Below are 18,263 nucleotides of genomic sequence, written 5' to 3'. Positions count from 1 at the left end.
AGAGTATGAATGGGCAGGACTGCTACAAGATGGGTGAATGGCAGAAAGCACCACTTTAGGGGTGTTTTGGTGAGAAATTAGCATTTTAACTGTGACGGATCGGACAGTACAACCAATTGCAGAGCGACACAGACTTTATTTTTGAAGGGGAAGATGGAGCGCTGGAGTGGTGATGGGGCTGGAGGGTTGGCGTCGCTGGGATGCGGCTGGCGGACGTGCCTGGCAGTGTACAGTAATACCTCGCTACCTCGCAGTTCACCTATCGCGGCCTCGGTGCATCGCGGATTTTTCAGAAAACAAATATTGCGGATATATTCGGTGCATCGCGGCTTTTTGCGGCATCACTTGGAGCGCAGGGCTTTGTCTACCTATATGACTTTACAGCACACTATTGGCCGGTAGGAGACCAATGGGAATATGTTGATATGTATCCTTGTCGATGATTGGCTTAGTGCTGTAAGAGCAGCTCTAATCAGGCTTTATCTCAATTTCCTGCAACGTATCCACTCCTCCACTTCGTTTGTCTCAGCAGAATCAGTAGAATCTCTGATTTGCGCTTCATTTTGTTGTCACAAACGAGGCAGGACAGCCAAATGCAACATGGGCTCTTTATTTGGGGAAATTTTGAAGGAAACAAGGAGGTCTGGAATGCCAGCAGAGCAGGACTACGAGGCAAGCTGACGAGCAGGTGTTGTGCTCGATTTGGTTCCCCCGTGAGATTTTGTTCCCCCTGCCGCGGGAGCGCGCACAGCTTGTTTGGAAAGCGAAAAACCGATGCCGTACGGCGTCGTACGGCGTCAGCGCTATGTTGTTTTCAATAAAAACATGAAGAATTCACGTTTGCGTCAGTCAATTTTATTTTTTATAAAGGATTATTCTCAATTGATGTCTTTAAATTCATCCGCGTTCTGCCATTGGGCACCCGTGAGGATATGTTCCCCCCCTGTAACTTGGGCCAGGAATGAGGGAACCTGTTCAAATTTGCCACACTACCTGAGCAGACCCCCAGGAAGACAGAAAAAAAACAGCTGGAGTCTAGGACTCACCGTTCTCAAAATGGGAGGGGGGCACAAATATTCACGGCTTGACATTTAATATAGCGTTCCTGTTACAATTTTTATCCCACCACCTTTCACTTTGCTTGGGATAAAAGGAGCCTTCAGAACTGAAATGTCTTCTCAATTATTCATTCAAATCAATTCACTCAAATCATTGTCGTTATGAAAGATTTGATCACAAAACGTGTGTGGCTTTTTCTTAAATGAACACGTTTGACATTGCGAGAGTGTCAGCTTTTAATTATATTGCGCTGTCATTTTAAAGCAAATTAATAAATGCAACAATATTAATTTGCTTTGAAAATACCTGAGTAATAAAATGGATGGATGAATGATGATTACAATTAAGAATAAAGTCTCCTTTGTAATATATACTCCTTGTAGCATGTAACGGTACCCAAAAGGAGGAGTTTCTTTGCATCGAGGTTTATGCAAAGAGCTCACGTAATTATATCGTTGCTTTTTGGTGAAGTGAGTGAGTGTTCCGTCTTTACGACTGGTCTGTGAATGCACCCCGCTTCAATGGCAGAACGCGGATGAATTTAAAGACATCAAATGAGAATAATCCTTTATAAAAAATAAAATTGACTGACGCAAACGTGAATTCTTCATGTTTTTATTGAAAACAACATAGTGCTGACGCCGTACGACGCCGTACGGCATCGGTTTTTCGCTTTCCAAACAAGCTGTGCGCGCTCCCGCGGCAGGGGGAACAAAATCTCACGGGGGAACCAAATCGAGCACAACACCTGTCAGCGACCTCGCGTCGTGCATCATCAAAGCAGAAGGGCATCGTAAGCTTTTTAAAGCTATTTAAAAAGTATTTAAAGATACAACAAAGTGTTTAAAGGTATAATAAAGTTTATAACGAAATTATATTAAGTCTTGTGCGGATTCCCTCGGGCAGCGGGGGCGCATCTGCCAGTCAGCACGGCAAGAGCAGAGCGGAGCCGTTGCGTGGGGGCACCTCGTAACGCAGTGGGTCAGGCAAACAAGAATCAGGTGGCAGGCGTGCGTGTCAAAACAGACAAAACTGTGAGGATTGACGATTAGAAGTTCCGTATTGACGACGCGCGCCTCGGAGGTCAAGCGCGGAGGGCTGCGCACGAAGGAAAAATGCACCGCCGTGCAGAAACATTCTGGACAACGGGTAGTGAGCGCAACCGCGCACGTAGGAAAATAGCACTGCCGTCCAGGATTTGGGACAGCGGCCAGCAATGAGCACTAAGCGCAGGGCGCGGCTCTGAGCAATGTGCAGTTGCCCTAGCGCTAGGCTGCCGCGGTGCGTCAGCCGGTCAGCACCGCAAGAGCGGAGCCAAGCCGTGACACAGTTACACTTTAAAAAATGATAAATGTTTAAAAATACAATAAAGTGTTTAAAATTATAAGTCTTGTGCGGATGCGCTCGCGCTGGGCCGCGGGGGCGCATCAGTCGGCCAGCACACAAGAGCAGAGAGGAGTCAGACATGTTAACATTTCAAAAAAGGTTCATAAAAGGTTTGTGTGGATATTGTAACAATATATTTACTTATATTTATTTACTTATTTATTTAAATAAATAATGTTTCTGCAAGTCACTTTGACTTGAAACATTTTACGAAAGTGTTTAAAAATACAAAAAAAGTGTGTAAAAAAAACAATAAAGTGTATAAAACTGCAATAAAGGATCATAAAAGTCTTGTGCGGATATTGTAACAATATATTTACTCTAATATATTTTCTTTATTTTCCTAATTATTTAAATAAAGATTTTTTATGAAAATCAGTTTTACTTGTGTATAAAACCAAAATAAAGGTTCATAAAAGTCTTGTGCGGATATTGTAACAATATATTTATTCTAGTTAACATCCATCCATCTTCTGTACCGCTTATCCCCACCGGGGTTGCGGGCGTGTGGAGCCTATCCCAGCAGTTTTACTCTAATTTACTTTTTCATTTTCCTATTAATTTAAATAATATTTATGAAAGTCAGTTTGACTTTAAAATGTTTACTAAAGTGTTTAAAAATACAAAAAGCATTTAAAAGTACAATATACAGTGTTTAAAAATACAATGAAGGTTCATAAAAGTCTTTTATGGATATTGTAACAATATGTTTTCTCTACATCACAGATTTTCACCTATCGCAGGTGGTCTTGGAACCAATTATCCGCGAAAAACGAGGGATTACTGTAGCCTTCGAGTACTTCCTTCACTGGAGCTGGCTGGCGGAGGGCTGGACACTACCTGGTGGGAAATGCAGCAGAGCGAGAGCGCAGCAGGGCAGAGCGTAGCGGAGAAGCATGGTCGGGGATGAGCGGGCGGTCAGGTGGCGAGCAAGATGTGGTCAGTAACGGGGAGGTGGCCACGACGGGCGGCAAGCAAGACGTGGTCAGTAACGGGCAGGTGGTCAGGACGGGCAGCAAGCAAGGCATGACGGGTCAGTACACGGGCCGGGCCAGTAACGGGAGTCAGACAGAATGACAGCAGTGAGCGATTGAGTGGCATCACGGGACAGACTGACGAGAGTGAGTGACTGGATAGCGGAGTTTAAATAGGGAGACTAACAAACCAGTGACAGGTGTGGGTGATTTCTTGATTAGGAGGGTGTGGTTGAGTGGCAGGTGCCACAGGCACCTGACATTAACATGGCTAAAAATTCCTAAAAGTTGATTTAGCATATTTGAGTAGCCAATCTACACATAAAAGAAATACAGGGTGGTTCATAAGCAGTGCATTATTACTGCAATGCCTGGAACGTTGTGCTTCAGCTGAAAGCCCCACCCTCCTTCTCAAATTTATGTTGAGGTAATCACCTTTTTGACTGGATGTCTAGTTGAAAATTGTATGGACCCCCAACCGGCGGGCACCCCCTCCCCCTGTCAGTTCTCCTCTACTTTGTGCAGTCACTCAAGGACAAGGATAATTTTCACGTTCATGTCACTGGCCACGTAGTATAATTGCCTAAGCCGTACTTCAATGATTTCAGAAAACAAGTAATTTAAAAAAATCAGAACACACATTGCTACTTTGATATTGTGACATAAAATTTAACCAGATTAGTGAACGAGTAGGCAGAAGGAAAAACGTTTTTGTCTTGTTTTTCCAAAATATTGAAATATCATATAACATGTGGGAGGGGCCAAAGGGGTCGGGTGAGCTGGGCAGGGACCTTGGTGGTCCGATCTCCTGCTTCAAAAGCTGGCTATAGGGGCGTGGAATGTCACCTCTCTAGCAGGAAAGGAGCCTGAGTTGATGTGCGAGGCAGAAAAGTTCAGGCTAGAAATAGACTTGCCTCCGCACACAGTTTAGCTTCTGGTACTAATCCTCTCAAGAGGGGTTGGACTCTCTTCCATTCTGGAGTTGCCCACAGTGAGAGTGTATACGTAAGCCCCACCCACACCCACCCCTCCTCCTAACCCCCCACCCCCGTACATTGGGGTTCACCCCAGTGAACAAAAGGGTAACCTCTCTCCGCCTTCAGGTGGTGACTGGTTTTTGTGCCTATGTACTAAACAGTAGTTCAGAGCAGGGACGTGCGGTCAGAGGAGGCAAGGGAGGATACGCCTCCCCTGCCATCATAAAAAGGGGAAAAACAAATTAAATTGTTTTTATTATAAAGTCATTTTTTTTAATTTCAATAGTTTGTATCATTTTAAACCAAAATCGCTGAATTTTTTATAGTAATTTTAAAACCGAAGACGATTCGCTCGGAGGAGCCAACTTCCTGTCTAGCCTCCTCTGAGGATTGCGTAATCACACGGCTGCCTATGTTGACAGGCAGTTAGACAGAACCGCTCTCTGTCTTTATGTCCCTGTTTAAGTGTTCAAACACTGTGGTTATATTAACTCATTTCCATTGTTAAGATGACGTATATAATATCTTGTGTTTTTTGTCATCTGTCTGTAACGTCGTGTTTCTTTAGATCAGGGGTCACCAACCTTTCTTAAACCGAGAGCTACTTCCTGGGTACTGATTAAGGCAAAGGGCTACCAGTTTGACACACACTTCCGAAATAGCCAATTTGCTCAATTTAGCATTCACTTTGTGTTATTATTGTTATTTCCAGTTCTCATGTATGTGTGATTTTAACAAGAATAGCAAAAATACAGCCAAACCTCGGTTTTCGACCACAATCCGTTCCAGAAGGCGGTTCGAGAAGCAAATCGGTCGAATTCCGAATCCATTTTTCCCATTACAAATAGTAGAAAAAATTTTAGTCCGTTCCAAGACTAAACCCTCCCCCCCCCCCTTTTTTTTTTTTTTTTAAATTTTTTTTCATTTGCGCATTTTTCTCCGATCGCGCAACTGCAGCGCACCGCCGAACGCGCAACCGTAGCACGTCGCCGACCGCGCAACTGCACAGCGCTGGTCGCATTATTGTGACAGAGCCGTCGCTGAAATTTAGAAAATATTTTTAAAGTCCTGCTGTACTTTCCAAAATGTATGTGGACCTCAGTGCGCGGGGAGCTTTAGTTGGTTCGATCGCGCAACTGCAGCGCGCCGGGCGCTCAGTGTCGCATTGCTTTAAGAGCGTCTTTATGTTATAGGATGGCTTAATGCTCCCACTTGCTTTCTTTGGAGGCATGATTAGGGATTAATACAATCCTCAAAGTAACGAAAATACAATTACTACAGATTCAGTCGGCATCCGGGCCGCGCGGTCGGGTTTTCTCGGGTCCTCCCGGCTCATCTCGTGAGGTTCGACCTCCGAATTTTGTTCAACAACCGAAGCATAAAAATCTCGAATTTTTTGTTCAAATTCCGATTTGTTCGAGAACCGGGACGTTCGGAAACCGAGGTTTGACTGTAAAATAAATAGATGCAGCTCACTGACAAGTGCCGCTATTTGAGCTAATTTTAGAACAGTCCTGCGGGCGACTCATGCGGTCCTCACGGGCTACCTGGTGCCCGCGGGCACCGTGTTGGTGACCCCTGCTTTAGATGAACAAAACGGCTTTGAAAAGATACCTTACGGAGACTACGAAAAAAGGTTCTCCAGCCATATGGCAGGGGGTGCTAATGATCGCGGGATGCTTCATGCGCCGACCTGTAGAATAAGAGATCTCCAGTTCAAATTTACAGTGAACAACTGAGGAGCAGTCGTCCATTTATTTCGTTTTACATTCGTTTTTTTTTTCCCCCGTTTTTACATTTCGTTTTACAATGGATTTTCGATCGAAGCAGGAGGTCATCAGTAAAGGAAGAGCAACTCCGGAGTTAAAAGGTTTGATTCGGACAACGGGACTTCGGAACGGATTGGTACGCACGATCGAAAGCAAGTTTTTGATTCCATGTGCTTTATTGAGTGTTTTTATGTGTGAAGACTGCTGATGAGATTTTAATTAAAATAGTTCAAATTAAATAATGAATAAACCACACTAGAGCAGCGTTCCGCAACCTTTTTTGTGACACGGTTCGGTGCCGGACAAATTTTACTGGGGGCGGGTGACGTCAGTGCCTCCCCAGTCATGAACCTCACCGCACACCACTGGTTCAGAGCACCCACCCTTTTTTGAGTCCTGAGAAGGAATGCGGTATTCCGTCTGGGGACATTGTTCTGCTGGGTGACTTGAGCGCTCACATGGGCAATGCCAGTGAGATCTGGCAGTGATTGTGGTGTTCTATTTTTGGACTTATGTGCTTGACATGGATAGTCCTTAATGAACACCACGATCAATCCTAAGGGTCCATATGTGCACTTGGTACCAGGACGCCCTAGGCCGCAGTTCGACTTTTTAGTCGTGTCATTAGATCTGCGGCCGCATGTTTTGAACTCTTGTGTGAAGAGAGGGGCAGAGCTATCAACTGATAACCACCAGGTGGAGTGCTGGCCCCGATGGTCAGGAAAGATGCTGGTCTGACCTGGCAGATTCCGTCTCAGAAAGGGTTTCTAATTCCATGTTCAGCAGAGCATTGCCCACGTTCCGGGAATGCGGGGGACATTGAGTCTGAGAGGACTCATTGCCTTCATGGTTGCATGGATGGATGAATGGACAGACGGACAAATGGATCGTGGCGGCGGTGGTGCTGATGAGGGAGGCTGGATGGATAGTGCAAGTTTATGGAAGTTAATGGTGCAGAATGTGAATGCCTCAGCCATAATAGTAATACAATTATAGATGAATAACTTTATTATGCTACACTTTACTTTGGTGTAAAGGGGTATTTACTTTATGTCTCTTGGTTTTCAGAGATGCCTTTACCTTCATCGAAGACCCAAACTGAGTCCTCAGATTCTGACTCACAGCCTCCTGCCATTCTCATCACTGCTCCATCACAAGACGATATCTATGCCTCCTCATCTAACTTCACAATAGTTGATGCTGTCAAAGAACGAAGGCCCTCTTCAGCACCCATTGCTGTTGGCAAGAAATTCATGAAGCAAAAGTGATCAAAAGACCTAGCATTGGGATCACTGATGGTGTTGGGAGCCATTCTCTTGACTTCTGTCTAAAAAGCGTAGGTCCATTTCACTCCTTGTGTCTCTATGTGCCAGGTAATTGACTGAAGATTAGTCCACAGGGTAGTTCACCACTTGCCCAAGGTCAACTGGGTTTGGCTCCGTGCAGAAAATGGATGGATGGATGGATGGATGGATGGATGGATGGATGGATGGATGGATGGATGGATGGATGGATGGATGGATGGATGGATGGATGGATGGGGCATCAAATTTTGTGTTTCAAATTTCCTACTGCACATGCCACAAAAATTCTGAAACTTCACATGTAGCTAAATAGTCATGACCTGAAGCCCTCATTATGATAATATTCTTTAGAACTATGGAATCATTATCAGCTTTATTGACCAACTTTGTGCATGCCAAACAGGGAATTTGACTCCGGTTGATCTCAGCCTCTGTAGAACATTTAAGTAACTGACAACATTCAGGTAACTAACAACATTTAAGTGACGAGAACAGGATGTTATTGCACAGTGATGACTGAGTCTCTATGAGTGGTGAGAGTTCATCAAAGTGACAGCCTGGGGGAAGAAGCTACCTATAGTGACAACTCGTGACATAATATCTCATTGTTTTGACTTTAATGAACTGCATTGAGCTTGTTGAACAAATCCAACAGAAAAGTTCTCAGAACGGCCTCAAGAAAATCATCCTCCGTCAAATTTTGTGATTTTTCAGTAAAGGGCGGTGCCAATGATTCCTTACGGTGATAATGAAAACTGCTGTAACTTGACCCACATGACCCTATCTTGAACAGTAGTGCCCTCTACAAAATTACATCAAAGCAGCCCTGGTTGAGCGTTTCACCTCGAGCTATGAAAATCTGGTGGTATGTGTAACAAAAAAGTCTTTTGGAGCCCAATGTTAAACCCAACAGAAAGTCAACCATTTGAATTTACTTTAATCACAGCTTGTCAAACTTTCATACATTTGATGAGAGTCTTAGCCCGAAGACATCCACAAACTTATTTTTCATTTTTGTGGTTGGGCCACCAATTGGCCAAAGCAGACAAGCCCAAAGTCCGGGTCGCGGGCCAAATCCGGTCCGTGTGTAAATGTAGACCAGCCCGAAGCATTGTGTCATAAGATCAATAATATGTGGCTTGCTGGCACTGTCGTGGGGACCTGCGGGCCCCGGAACGAGCCACAGAAATAAAATCTGCAGGGACCAGCGTCATCTGGAGACCAAACAAACCAAGGAGCGGGGAGAATAACGAGGCGAAAGTACAACCACAAAGGCTGCCAAGGACGAAACAAGACGACAAAGAAGGGTTTTGGATGACAAAACACATTCATGGGTGTTAGAAAAATTGTATATATATGTTATCATGCGTTCTCTAATGAGTACTTATTCATAATCTTACTGCTCAGTATGCTTACTGCTTTGCCTTGCTTATTCTTATCTTGTGCAACAGAACAGGAGGATTACGGCTGGGTCAGGGGCGAGATGACGGTTGTGTCAAACAAGATACTGCTGACATCTCAGCGTCCACCAGAACAGATCGTAAAAACAACACGTCAAACGATGCGTCATGAACCTTCTGATCTTCCTTAAAGAACGTCACTTTCTCTTTTTATCTCTCGAATATTGTTTAAACTGTTTTGCTGATATAGCCATATCTGCACGCAACACTTTGTGCATTACTTTTTGTTTCTTTTCTTACGAGACGAGGCTCGCAATCTTTTTCCCCCTTACCCTCAGGGGCTAATCGTCTCACACTGTGGGTAGGGCATTCCAAATAAAAAGAGCGAGGAGTGTAAACAGATTTTTAGTGTAGTCAGATTGTAGAAAGCAATCTGTATCTCACTCCTCGCGAGAAAACTCAATATTCTGCCTCACTTGTGTTTGTCTGCTGATCCTTTTCTTTTATACAGTTATTCAGTTAGCACTTTGAACCTGACAGAAATTTGGGGGCTCGTCCCGGATTCTCAATAGACCTATCTCGGGGGTCCGGCTGACTTTTCGACGCAGGACAAGTCCTTGGCCAAGGCACATAAAGAAACCCTTTTCACGGGGCTGACTCGATCAGTCGGCTGGACACCAGAGTGGTTGACGAGAACATCCGAGGAAAAGAACCAGCAGACTGTGAGTACGAATATTGATTCTGTTAAAAGGAATGAAAGTGCGGTGACAAGAGGTCACTTAAAACCTTGACAATTCTAGACCCTATCAAGTGCAATTAGAAACAGTTAAATTCCGCTGGGATGATGGAGTCCCCTGACTTATAAGTCAGTTAAATTCCATGGGAGGGCGGACTCCTCTGTTTTCTAAAGAAGTACAGGTAATTTGGAGCAGTTAAATTCCGCTGAGGTGTCGTGGGGCCTCCTAACTTAACCTTCCTAATGTGTTAGCTTTCTGCTGCCATCTGTGGTGTTTTTTCTTAACTCTTGTTTAGCTGGTTTGGCTCCCTTATCCATGAAAAGATAGGTTTTATATCTACTTCAAGAAAAAGGCAAAAATAAGTTTTTTACACAATAGGAAGGTTAAAGAGTTTGTTAAAATCCACGGGAGGGCGGACTCCCCTGCTTGCCTGTGAAACGATAAGAGTGCGCATTGTGTGTGTGTGTGTGTGTCTATGGTTTGACTGAGAGTGATCTCATTTGAGCTCTCCTTTATATAAAACACACAGGATTCTAAACAGTGGCTTTGTGCGGAAGCAGAAGAAAGGAGACTTACCACTCATTGAATATTTTACCACTGTCCTGTGAATTAAAGTGGCTTTAGGACACTGTAGGTGCCATTCGAATTGCCAACTCCGAAATTTAGAAAAATAAACCATGGGAAAATCAAATAGCAAACAAAAGTCGCTACCCCGACATGAATTAAAATGCAAAGATTGGAAATTAATGGAAGGGGTCGACACCGAAAATATAAAATATCTTGACAAATGCATATTTTGGACAGAGGTGGGGGGTTGCATTATGTGACGTGGCGGCGGCGAGGCTCTCCGCACTTCAGTTGCTCCCCCCACCCTTGTTATCAGCTGGGAAGATTGTCATGTCTATGTTGTGGGCCCGTGTGTTTGTTTCTGTGTATGTTAGTCGTTGTGTATCAGTTCGTTATAAAGGTTGGAATTGCATTAAATTGGTGCACGAAAATGGTGTGCTAGACAATGGTTTATCAGATTTGCATTGTTAAATGTAAAAATTAGAAATTATAGAATAATATGAGGGTTGTGGGCAGAAACTCGTCCGACGAGGAGAGTGCCCAACCCTCATAAAAATGTGAGAGTAACAGAAAACATACATTGTAGAACTGGATAAAATTAGGTTAATGATTAGAAATCAATGGTGTTATTATTATTCTCTTATCCCCTGCATTGCAAATGTCTTCTTGATGCAGATAGGTTAACAGGCTAGGACTTTAGTGAGGAGATAATTTATCAATTGATGGGGGTTAGTAATTGTCCAAATTCTAGTCACATGTTTTGAGGGACCACAGCAACAACATTATATTTAATTTGCAGGCCATTATTTAGTATGATATGACAGTGTCTAGCTATCAGTAGTTCTATCAAAAAATGTGAGAGTGAAGGAGGAGGTTTGATTTGTAATCTGACATTTGGGTCCCATTTTGAAGAGCATAGATTGTTTTTGTTTGTTTATTTTTAAAGATACATTTAAGTTTATCTCGGTGCAGTAAGGATATAGCAATTTTGCAAGACTTAAAATTAAAAATTAAAAAGCAAATTTACATTCTCATTTTCCCAGAAGAACTTGCTGTTGCACAGACAGGAAGATGATGACACAGTGTCAGCGCGAGCTCGCTTAAGAACCGCAGCTGAGAATGTGATGAATGAAGATGAGAAAAATGATCAAATTACAAAAACAGATGTTGTGGCACGGCAAAGCGAACCATCCTTTCCGTCTTTGTACCCCAAATTAAACAACTCATTGCTTCCTATAATTTGAGAGGTGATGAAGTACAACAGGTTTTCATGGTATCCTTAACCAAACATTGGGAAAGCGTTAAAGGCACCTGGAGTCCTTTTGATCTCCAGGGTCATCCATTGGAATATAACGGGGTGCCATTACAAATACAAATTGACCAACTATTGGGCAGGATAAAAATAAAATTCCAACGTAGAGCAAATTACACAGACATTGGCCGAACTAAACAAAAATAAAATGAGTTCTTTGAAGACTTTAGACACAGACCAGAGTGTTCAACTGATGTCTATGATCAACAACTCAAAAATGCTCTACATGCAAATTTGCGACCAGTATTATGTCGAAAACGAATAAATTCAACAATTTTTTTCCCTATAAAATGGTGCCGTTTGGGTTTGAAGTACATAGTCGCTTCAAAGGTGGAAAAGCATGATTTAAGATACGCGATTGATCAATGAGAAGGCTATCCCTTGTGCCAGGGGTCTCATTCCCCTTCCTGACGACGGCGAATTCCATGATTGTGTCGATGCTGCTCAACAGATTGCAAAGGCTCTGCCTGATTTGGGAGATACGCCTCTGCCAGATGGTCATGTGGGTTTTGTTGATGGGTCTTCTAAGAAAAATGAATTTGGTGTGACCCTTACTGGGTATGCCATTGTTACTGCTGACGAAGTCTTGGAGGCTGCTAAACATTTCATTTCACATTTTACATTTCATTGCTAACTCTTGCACTGTGTGTATTTCTGCATCTTCTGTATATCTTGATCTCTTGTGTTTTTCTTGTGTATTTTGTATTTTACTGCTACTGGACACAGAATTTCCCTGAAGGAGTAATCCCAAGGGATTAATAAAGTTGAGTCTAAGTCTAAGTCTAAGTCTAAGTCTAAACTGCCATCCTATATGTCAGCACAGGCCGCTGAGCTCATTGCTTTGACTGGGGCCTGCAAATTGTTTGCAAACAAGTCCCTCACTATCTGGACTGATAGTCAGTATGCTTTTGCTACAGTGCACGTTTTTGCTCAGCAGTGGAGCAACCGTGGCATGATAACTTCTACGGGCAAGCCCGTCACCCATTCCACATTACTAACTCAACTTTTGGACGCTGTCCAGCTAGCTTTAAAGGTGGCGGTTTGCAAATGTGCTGCTCACAATGCAAGCTCTGATCCCGTTTCTCTCGGTAATGCTTTTGCTGACAAATCCGCTAGGGCCGCTGCAGAAGGCCTGCTCCATGTCCTCTCGTCTCTCACTGATCATGATTCGATGTCACACCTCCCCCCTGATGTGTTGCTTGACATGCAGTCTCAGAGCCCCTCCCAGTAACGACTCTCTTGGGAAAAGCGGGGTGCAACTAAAAACACTGATGGTCTTATAGTGTGACCTTTGGGCAAACCTGTCTTGCCTCGTAACTTGTTCAAATGGGCTGCTATTTTGAGTCATGGGGTCACCTATGTCTCGACGGGGGGGTATGGTGAAACAAGTTGAAGCTATTTATACGACATACGGTTTTGCACCTTTTTCACAAGGCAATTTAAGACCTCAGCGAGGAAAGTTCCCGACTCCATTGTATCCGTTTCAGACAATACATATGGTTTATATCCAATTATATAAATGTGAAGGGAAAGAATATTGTTTTTTCTGCATTTATTTGTTTTCTGCATTTATCTCATTGTAAAAAGGTGATCTCCGCAGACCCAACCTTAGTAAGGAAGGTGAGCAAAGTCTGGTAATAGTGCCTGATCCTGGTGCCAAGATCCAGGGTTGACACGAAAGCTAGCAGAAGCCAATTTCCAAGACACCAACCCGAAGCTCAGGGTGTTGACTCTGAGGAGATCCAAAACGTGAGCATTAGAGAGTCATTCGTAAAGTGCTTTAATCGGGCTGTAGCCTGCGCAAAGTCTACCATGTGCTTTTGGTTGCTTTTGCTGGTTTGTGTTATTGTTTTATATATATATATATATATATATATATATATATATATATATATATATATATATATATATATATATATATATATATATATATTTTTTTTTTTATTTTTTTTTCGGGGGTTATTTTATTTGTATGGATAGAGTACCATGAGCCTCGAACATTCTTCTCTCAGGCAACTACCAACGCTGATTCTAATCAATATGGCTCATGGGGAAAAATTGCTAAACATAAGCGCAACACAAAATCCCCTTTTGATCATGTTGTTTGTACACCAGAAACCGTCCGCGTTCCAACTTGCGTGCCATGGCTTTTGTCTTGGACTTACAATAACTCATTAATGTTTACTGTGGCTCCTAATACATCTTCTATTATTTTACCTATGAAAAGTTTGAAAGGTTTCGAAATGGTCACCCCACTACTGGGGATAAATAGCTCGGATATTGGTGGTATTTAACTAGTCACCCGGATAGCACCGACTGGGGCACCCTTGTTACCACACAAACGCAAGATTTTTGGCTCACTGGTTCCAGTGAAGAGGCTGTGTTCTTTGCTAAACGAGTAACTTTGAAGAATCAGGGCACAAGCCTCCTTTTGACTCTTACACTACCTGATGGTCAAATTCGTCCTCCAAATGCCACCTTGTTTAACACTTCCTGTTGGGGTTTTCAACTGTGGGCTCGGTCCTTGGAATTGATCCTCACTTTCCTATTGCTATTTGCATTAACAAAACAATGTCGATCGCAGACCGTCCCGTTATAAATAATTACACCCTGTCAGCAGGAGCAAAAATCACAAGTACGCTCCTCACTGATGTAGACAGCTATTTTGCAGCCTCCACAGGAATAAGCGGTCAAACCAACAACTGGCTTCTTATGGCTGAGCAAGCCGCAAAGATGGCTAACACCAGTTGCATTGCATGTATGGGTCCAAGACCTCTTTTGAAAATCATACCTGCAAATATAGTTCCTAAGTGTGCTGTTGTTTTAATGTTAAACTCATCCATTTCACCCACTCATGACTGTTTTAAATGGGATAAGGTTTACCCTGTTGCCTCTATGACAAAATATAAACCCCTTTTTTCGTCCGATGTAGCTAAGGGTAATTTTACATGCATTAGTTTACCTGGTACCGGTGAGAAGCTCTGCACCCTACCTACTACATGGTGTGGGTCCATGACCAATGTCACTGCCCCTTTTTTGCCCATTGCTCGTAGTGATATTTGGTTTTGGTGTAATAGTAACAAACTTTATGATAGGTTGCCTTTAAACAGCTCTGGAATTTGCGCTTTGGTAACCCTATTGTTTCCTGTTCATTTGATACCAATGTCCTCTTATGATCTAACATCTTTTGCTAAGTCCGTAGTGCCCGAATACTGGCCGAGAACGAAGCGAAACGCCGAATGGCAGGGCGCAGCTAATCCAACTTACATAGACGCCATTGGTGTTCCTAGAGGAGTACCGCATGAGTATAAGCTGGTGAATCAGATAGCAGCTGGTTTTGAATCCGCCCTGTGTTGGTGGTGTACTCTTAACAAAAATGTTGACAGGATTAACTACATCCATTACAACGTGCAGAGACTTGGAAACTGGACCGAGGCGGGTTTCAAGGCGGTCCACTCCCAACTGGCCGCTACTTCCCTCATGGCTTTCCAGAATCGAATGGCCCTTGACATGCTACTCTCAAAAGAGGGCGGTGTCTGCGCCATGTTTGGTGAGCAATGTTGCACATTTATTCCAAATAATACTGCAGCCGACGGAAGCTCATCCCGGGCCCTTGAGGGTCTGTGGACCTTGAATGGGAAGATGAAGGAACACAGTGGGGTGAACACGGAGGTTTGGACCGACTGGTTGAACGTGTTCGGAAAGTACCGCACCCTGGTTTCCTCGGTCCTGGTCTCCATTGCCGCTTTCTCTGCCATTTTGACCCTGTGTGGATGTTGTTGCATTCCTTGTCTCCGATCCTTAATTAACAGGCTAGTTACAACTGCTATCTCTCCACCAGCTGAGATTTTTCCGTTGCTCCAAAGGGAGTTCTTTCTCTAGTGACGACTCTGTCAGCGAATCTATTGTGGTAAACCTGTCCAATTTGTTTCCTGACTCTGGCTTTGACGATTAAGACTCAATTTCCTCCCAAGTGTAAGTTAGTTCTTGCGAAATGTGATCCCTTGGCTGAAAATCTTTTGAAGTGGCCATATGGGTGATAAGTTAGTCCCCGAGAACTTATGATAAACAGGGGGGAATTGTATATTGTATATATATGTTATCATGCGTTCTCTAATGAGTACTTATTCATAATGTTACTGCTCAGTATGCTTGCTGCTTTGCCTTGCTTATTCTTATCTTGTGCAACAGAACAGAAGGATTACGGCTGGGTCAGGGGCGAGATGACGGTTGTGTCAAATAAGATACTGCTGACATCTCAGCGTCCATCAGAACAGATCGTGAAAACAACACGTCAAACGATGCGTCATGAACCTTCTGATCTTCCTTAAAGAACGTCACTTTCTCTTTTTATCTCTCGAATATTGTTTAAACTGTTTTCCTGATATAGCCATATCTGCGCGCAACACTTTGTGCATTACTTTTTGTTTCTTTTCTTACGAGACGAGGCCCGCAATCTTTTTTCCCCCTTACCCTCAGGGGATATTCGTCTCACACTGTGGGTAGGGCATTCCAAATAAAAAGAGCGAGGAGTGTAAACAGATTTTTAGTGTAGTCAGATTGTAGAAAGCAATCTGTATCTCACTCCTCGCGAGAAAACTCAATATTCTGCCTCACTTGTGTTTGTCTGCTGATCCTTTTCTTTTATACAGTTATTCAGTTAGCACTTTGAACCTGACAATGGGCAACTCAACTCGACCTAATGTAACCATTCTGAAGAACTTCTTTACTGCTTTTTATCCTGATATTGCATTGGGGCACTGTCGGATAGAAAAGCCCAGCGCTGACTTGTAATGCTCTTACCTAAACGCAGACTTAATAAAATCGGCTGAAATGTAAGTAACCTAGTGTGAGTTTGATTTGTGTGAATATTTTTGTCCTTAGAAGAAAACGAACACGTGTTGAAGAAGTTGGACACAGGCAATTGAGGTGCCCTCGCCTCCATACGATAACATTTTCCAACAGAGTCAAACACGGAAATTTACAGTTGTGTTATACTGCGCGGCTCGGTGGTGCACTGGTTAGCACGTCGGCCTCACAGTTAGAAGGGTGTGGGTTTGATTCCACCTCCGGCCCTCCCTGTGTGGAATTAGCATGTTCTCCCCGTGTCCGCGTGGGTGTGCTCCGGGTACTCCGGTTTCTTCCCACATCTTAAAAACATGCTTGGTAGGCCGTTTGAGCACTCCAAATTGCCCCAAGGTGTGAGTGCGAGTGCGGATGGTTGTTCGTCTCTGTGTGCCCTGCGATTGGCTGGCAACCAGTTCAGGGTGTCCCCTTCCTACTGCCTGATAACGGCTGGGATAGGCTCCAGCACCCCCGCGACCCCCGTGGCGACAAAGCAGTACAGAAAATGGATGGATGGATGTTATACTGCACCAAGGTGTCACTGCAAGAATTAATGTTGCTTGTGGTAGACAATGGTGTTCAATTTTGCCGAAACTATTCATTCTATGCACACAATTACTAGCCTATCTTAAAGTAAAGAAAGTCTTAGAGGGCATTAAAGTGTTAAACCAAGTGTTTAAAATTAGTCAGTTTGTTGATGAAACTGTAATCTTTTAATCTCTTTAAGACAAATAACGCTTCAAAAACCCCTGAATGTAACACGTCTCCGCTCCTGGGGTGCGCTGATCACCATTTTTCACGCCTCTGCTTCTAGGTTGCGCCGATTGCCCTGCGGAGTCAAGCTTCTCCATGCCTTCCTCCTGCTAGACCCGTCTGTCACATTGCGTGTTTCGTTGTCATGGTGTCCGTTCGCGTCTCTGTCCCACGTCTGTGCTCTCGGCACTCCCCGCCTGTGTCCTACCCGTAATCATTGCAATCACCATCACCTGCCCCTTGTTACCTGTCTTGTATTTCAGCCCTGTTCGTGTGTCACTGCCTGTCGGATCGTCCTGTTCATCCTGTTTACCCTGCTCACTTTGTCTGCGGTTTCCCCACGGCTGGTTCCTGTCCGTTTCTGCTGTCCGTCCATTGTTATGTCCCTTTGCCTGTGTTTGTTCCCCTCATCCTGTCCTCCACCACCATTTTCCCATCAATAGACCCTGGTCCAAGCTGCCTTAGTCAGACCTCATTCGATGCACAGCGACGAATGACTGTCCACTTGCAAGTGCTTAAAAAGGGCATTGTGTGGTTCTTGCAAAATAAGTTAGAGTGAGCACCACTCTAACAAAGGACACCCAGCCAACCTTGCCATCTGGGACCCAAGTGGGTTTTAATGTGGACATATGGGCATTGGTTTCATTTGGTTTTGTGCCTGGGTTCCACCAGGGGCACACCTGTGTTTAGCCCCCATGAGCTTACATGGGTTTCCGACTGGGTCTTATGTGGGTTCCAAATGGGCAATTTTATGTCTGAACCATCCATGCACTCACGTGTATTTGACTATTTGGGCTTGAACTGGGGATCTGGCGGGTCCTTGTGTGGGTTGTCACTGGACAAATTATATGCTACCCATGTCGACCCCTTTTGTGCCCATTCAGGGCTCCAAGTGATTTTTGTGGCTTAGGTGTAGTCACATGTGTTAAGACAACGGCAATGCAGGTGACAGACGACTTGATCCAATTTGGAAAATACTTTTATTAAACAAGAGTGCATGAAGAATCATGAGAAATAAAAGGAAAACGCAAAAGGCTAGACAGACCGACAAAAGGATGGCGTAAGGTAGGACTGCTCAATTAATTGAATTTCAATCATAATTACGATTTCGCTTCCGAGCAGCAGGTAAATAATTCAACACATTTTGTGGCACCGGCCGAAATTGAGCTTCCCCTCCTTG

General features: G+C 43.8%; 1 long non-coding RNA gene across 1 annotated transcript; it reads left to right on the top strand.

The window, feature by feature from the left end:
* Positions 1-827: 827 nt before the first annotated feature.
* On the top strand, positions 828-12,265 carry LOC137840351 (uncharacterized). The gene is made up of 2 exons (XR_011086935.1): positions 828-7,501; positions 8,921-12,265. It is a non-coding gene; the product is annotated as an uncharacterized lncRNA (long non-coding RNA).
* The last annotated feature ends 5,998 nt before the right edge of the window (positions 12,266-18,263 follow it).

Source organism: Syngnathus scovelli, chromosome 6 (assembly GCF_024217435.2).
Source record: "Syngnathus scovelli strain Florida chromosome 6, RoL_Ssco_1.2, whole genome shotgun sequence".
NCBI classification, from domain to species: Eukaryota; Metazoa; Chordata; class Actinopteri; order Syngnathiformes; family Syngnathidae; genus Syngnathus; species Syngnathus scovelli.
Note: the sequence above shows the minus strand (reverse complement) of the source record. Positions and strands in the feature narration are given on the sequence as shown.